Here is a 6,227-nt window from a genome sequence, read left to right on the forward strand (position 1 = left end):
TGTCAGGATACTTATGGTGTGGATTAGGAACCGTTCCGAGACTTGTGGCCGAGGAATGATTGATTTGTTGCGCATGTTTATGTTGTATTTGTTTGCAAACATTTTATTTGGTTCTGTACTTGGATAATTATTTACTTTAATTATGTACTGTAGACTTATTCAGGGACAAGGCGTTTCGGTACCGGGTGGTGCCACCTTGTCCCGTTTTATGTAGTTTCTTTTATGTTTGTTAGGTTTGTTGGTGAAACGATTTTCAAGTCTGGCATTAAGTTCAGCAAAACTGCATGATTGATGATATTGGTGTGATGATCGGGAATGGACGATGTTCTTATGCTGGCAGTCAGTTCAGTGCCATCTGTCACTGTCATTCCACGATCAGTGATTAACTCGATAAGTTTTTTATTTTATTTTTCTTACTCTTTCGATTTTAATCTGTTTTTGATCTCAAGTAATGGGGACATTACTCGATCTCAAGTGTGGGGTGGGGATGTAAAATCTCTCGGGTTGGTTGTTAATGGAATCATCATCATATTAGTTTTGATATTAAAAGACTTGACGTTTCATGGGTTTTGGTCGTAAAAAAAAAGTAGAAAAACAATTGAAAATTCGGCCAAAACCTTTATTATGAAAATTGGCTTGGTATTTTATGGCATATTTCGTGATTTAAAAGAAGCCAAAATTGTCCCACATATTCATTATCTTGGACATGAAATCCTACGAGTTCGGGGAACTCAATAGTAGGTCACCTGTACCAAAACGGCTGTAAACCGTGAGAGAGCGTTGATTGCATAGCGTGATTGTGACCGAATCACGTACCAGATCACAAACTTTTGGTTACTTGGTATAGCAGACTTCTGAAACTATATCATTTTATTATTACATCATTTAATGGTGTGATACTATGGGAAGAGGAGCCTAGAGCTTCACCAGTGTTATCCTTTTTAGGAACAATAGCTACATGCTTGTGTTTGCTTAGACAACACAACCCATAGCCAAAAGCTATGGCACCCAAAGGTTTTTGGGATTTAAACCGAGTGTCAATTGAAATAGATTGACATTCCCGAGTGACTCAGATCCACTCATTAAGGAAGTAAAGTCTTTCGACCGTTTCACTTGGTACGTATACCTCTTAAGCTGTACCATTTCATTACCCATCATTTCACGATGAGGTACTGTTAGAGGTGAAAGTCTTGAACTTTCAAAACATGTTCATTATTTTGAATATGAAATCCTACATGAACATTAAAATTCATACGTAGGTCATCTGCACAAAGGCGGGTGTCAACCATATGAACGGTGATAGTAGCGTGTGGTCGAAACCGGACCATGCGCTAGATCGAAAACTTTAACAGGGCGATCCTTATTGTTTCTCCTAACAAGGACAATCTTGCACCCGACCACTTTATTTAACCACACAGGATGTATCTATTCCATCCTAAAAGGAGTCAAGTCTCCCGCACGACACACTTGCTGATTTGTTTCAGAAGTTGTAGTCCATACCAGTTATAGGGTGACGAAAAATCTTGAAAAGTCATTGCTAAAATCGATTGGAAATCTACCAGACCTCAATGTCAAACAGGGAAATTGGTAGTCAAAGCTTATCTCAATGAGGGAGATTTGCTAGCCAAATGGGAAGCGTACCATGTTACACAAAATGTCAGTGATTGATCAGATTCCGAGTGGATAACCTCCGGAAAGGTAAGATATCAGCTTTTAAGCCTGATGAACCTCAATCTTTATGGTTGACTTAGCGGATTAGATGATTACCTCATAATTATCGATGATATCCGGACGTAATGTGTATCCTCCTAAGCACATTATTTTCTTACCAACATCTCGCGATGTTAGGTACTGTGGGAGGCTTGGCTTAACCAATTGCGGGGTAGCCCGTGCGTTCTTTTTGGCACATGCGTTCGATTGTTATATCTTTGGTGTTTGGCTCCCACTTGATTCCCGGTTCCTTTGAAGACTTACATTATAGTTCGAGATTCTTTGCCTCATTTTATTTGGTACGCTATTCAAGACTTTAATTAGCTACTTTGTTCATATTGATTGCTTGAGGATTGGGAAGTTAATTTCAGGGGAATGCAAGTGGGAGGTATGGTTGGTATTTACTCCAAATCGTGCCCGTGTTAGATGATGGTTTGTTCATTGTTCGTTTGGTTGTACATATACTTTTGAAGTTGTTAATTTATGGTAGAAGATTATTATCGAGTTTAATTGCTTGAGGACAAGCAAAACTCTAGTGTGGGGTTGTTTGATATCACATATTTTATACTTGTTTTCCTTAGCGATATCGGGCATATTTTGGTCCTTTTGGATACGATTTGGTGTTATTTCGATAAGTGTTGTGAAAGTTCGAGTTCTAAGACCAAGAAGATGAAATTTGAAGTTATTTGATGGTTTTAGTGATTTTCTATGGAAACGAGTGAAAGAGATTGGTTCGATTCGAGTTTGGTTCGAAAAACGAGTGATTTTATGAGTTTTACAATTCGGATTCAGCAAAAAGGGTCTGGAGCGCCGCTCCAAAACATGGAGCGCCGCTCCAGTAGGCAGGATTTTCAGTTCGAGGGGTTTTAGAAATCAAAAGATGAGTTTTCAGTTATATGGAGCGCCGCTCCATATTTGGAGCGCCGCTCCACCTTCAGTCGGTTTCAGGATTCACCTATTTAATGGCCGAATTTATACCCTAATTTATCACTTTTGCATCCAGGCAAATTCCAGCAGATTTTTGATGAAAAAGGGTAATTTTTGGGGAACCCCAAGGTCATTCTAACACATCAATCATTCCGGAAACGCGTCTCGATCCGTTCATCATTCAAGAACACAATTTTCATTAGGTTTAATTCTTATCATCATTAAGAATACTCTAAATTGTTTATTTGTGATTTTTGTTTTAGCCATGGTTGGCTAAGCATTTAAATGTTTGTCTAGATTGAATATTCGTATGTGTTTGGATGATACTTTAATGTTTGATTTGATTAATGCATGATAATTATGAGTTTTGATTAAGAACCATTCTTGTGGGTGTTGATTATTGTTACTAGGTTGATTAGTGATCTTGTTTGAACAAAGAAAACCCTATTTCAATTTAGTACACTAGTTTTCAATTGATTTGTCTTAACCAATTGAGTGCTTACTGGACCAAGGGAGTAAACCGGGTAACATAGATTGAACAAAATATGGTTGAATTGTGTGGAGCGAACGCGTAACCAATTGAATCTTAATCTTATAATTAGTTAATTACTAAGTCACAAACGAAAGAGGTCTTTGGTGAAAGGGAACCCTAAGCCAATAAATCTAAGTTTGACTTGTTTGCTAAAAGAGAACTCTGGGTAAACCGACTTTGCAGTTGCATGTATTGATAAATTGAACTAGAGCTAAATAAAAAATCACCCGACACTGCGAATAGGAGATCTAGGCGAACATTCTTTTATCTATTGAATTCAAATATCTTTACTTTTCGTTGAGTCTGCATCTATTTCTTATAAACTTAAAAACACAAAAAATATTGTCTTTTACTTTTAATCAATCTTTGATTTGGCTAATCGTTAAATAGCCACAAAACAAATTATCTCGTACTTTCGATTTTCATAGATTAACTTAGTTTATTTTATTAGTTGCAATCTTAATTCTCACGTTTAAAACTGTCCTTGGAACGATTTCGGAATTACCAACTTTATACTATTGCACGATAGGGTACACTGTCCGTTAGTGTGTAGTAATCTTTAAACTGGCATTTTCCAAGATAAATTATATACTAGATTTCACACATCAAGTTTTTGGCGCCGCTGCCGGGGACAGTTGTGTCAAAAATTAAGATTGTTATCTAATTGTTCTTAGTTTAGTTTTAGTTATAGTTTATTATTTCTTTTCGTTTATTCTCAGTTGAATCGGTGCGTTTAATTAGTTGTTAGTTGTGATTTCGCAGATAACAGGTAGTGCATGCCGCATACGCGTTCTTCAAATTCTCCGATTCTTCAACCATTTGCAGAACCCGAAAGAGAGTTATTCAGAGCGTTAAGTCAAGAGCAACAGTCTACAGTGGATTCATCTTTTTCTTCGAGTGCTAATATAATTAATTTGGGTAGTAGTTCTAAGACTGTGGTTCCCGATACACCACCTGAAATCAGAGAAGAAGAAGAATCTTACGTTTCATTAGATCTTTTCGAGACTGAAGATATGGCTGACCAAGCTGATCAACCAAATCGTCCTCAGACTATGACAAAAAAGTAGAAGGCCACCCGAGGGGGCCAAGGCAATTCGATTACTCAACCGAACATCACTCAGTCTTTTCAAATTACAGGTCCGATTTTGAGTTTGATTTTTTCTGACTGCCAATTTCATGGCAAGGATAGTGAGGATGCTAACGAGCATCTTCGTATTTTCAATAATGTTTGCAACTTATTTATGCTGCATGAGGTTGCCGATACTTCGATCAAGACAATGCTTTTTCCCTGAACTCTTAAGGGAGAAGCTAAGAGATGTAAAATGCTAGATAATATCACCTACACTACTTTCATTCACCTACACAATATCACAAGCACAAACCAATAACCAATTATCATACAATCATCATGTAAAATGCTAGATAAAAAATGTACACAATGTGATTAACCACACACATGTTTTGGCGCTACCGGCACTTGGTTCACAACATAACATAAATACACACGCTATGGTGCTACCGACACTTGGTTCACACCATAACACAAATACACACGTTATGGTGCTACCGGCACTTGCTCACACCATAACGCAATGAGGGAATGGTACTCACATGACCATCGGTACTCACAATGACCATCAGTACTTACAATGACCATTAGTGTACTGACAATGACCTTATGAGTGGTATCAAATGCACGAACTTTAAACCCACCCGTTACACACATGATATAGTGCTACCGGCACTTGGTTCACACCATAACACAAATGTGGTATCGAACACGCAAAAATTTAAACCCACATTCTGCGCCTGAAACACGATGGGGTATCAAACACGCGAACTTTACACCTGCGGCGTGTTCACACACAAGCAAATACATCATATACATACACGTATAATTATTCCACTCACCTCGTAGCGCACGCAAGTGATATGTAATATAATTTCCGTCCTCATATCTGAGCAAGTAGCCACCTATATCACACATAGGCACAATATACATATAAATATCAATTATCTAAAAGAGAATCCGACACACACATCCCTTAGCCAAGGGATCACGCCTTGCTCGCCAAAACCCACCCATTTAACAACTAATGGACACAATCCAATTACCACTTCGGGTGGTAATTCAAACCCAAACTATCGAGTACAGTTTAGCCCAATTTACACTCGTCTCCAAATAGACCAACCCTAGGTCCCGAAACTAGATCACTAACTACGTAGTGATGCGCGAAACATTACTTACACCAAGTCTTACAACATATGCAATATTGACCCATACTGTACTTAACCACATTTGACTTATGTCAAACTCACCCATAATCACTAATGGCTAGTAATTATGTCACTAAAACACTAATGTAATACCCCGTCAGAATCCACTAACGGAGTATTAACACCTGGTCCCACAGTTTAGCGGTCATGCCCTCTATATGAGATGTTTCCGAAAAGTATTCGCATTAATCATTAAAACAAAGTCATTTATTAAAGAAAATGTAACTGGAAACATTTGACGTCAATGAATAATGTAAATGAACCCAAACATCTTAAAAGAAAACTTGTTTAAATGCGAATATTTTTTCTTGAAATAAAAATGATAAACATGCTGGACGCCGTCCAGTTCTAGCAGCAAACAGCATATAACTTCAATTAAGCGGAAGCACTAGCTCTATGTACCTGAGATGAAACATGCAAAACGTCAACGAAAAACGTTGAGTGAATCTACAGGTTTAGTAAATCATTTCTTAAGTTAGGACACAAGATTTTTCTTAGAAAACATCATAGGAAAAGTATACATTATCATGAGCACTTGATTATAAAGCTTTAACCTTTGCGTGAGCCGAGCACACGTCTTAGTTTACCCTATCCTGGCAATACACCGATTAAGTGTACGAGTAACAACTACATAAGCACATGTTTATGTTGCGGTGAGGTTTGTCAAACCTAACGGTACCGTCCCTATAAGTCGAGCTTACAAAGTAACTAATATAATCAAGCTAAGGGATTTTTGATTTGAACTCATATGTATATTCTTAGTAAGTTACTTGTGCCAAAC

Source organism: Rutidosis leptorrhynchoides, chromosome 8, assembly GCF_046630445.1.
Source record: "Rutidosis leptorrhynchoides isolate AG116_Rl617_1_P2 chromosome 8, CSIRO_AGI_Rlap_v1, whole genome shotgun sequence".
NCBI classification, from domain to species: domain Eukaryota; kingdom Viridiplantae; phylum Streptophyta; class Magnoliopsida; order Asterales; family Asteraceae; genus Rutidosis; species Rutidosis leptorrhynchoides.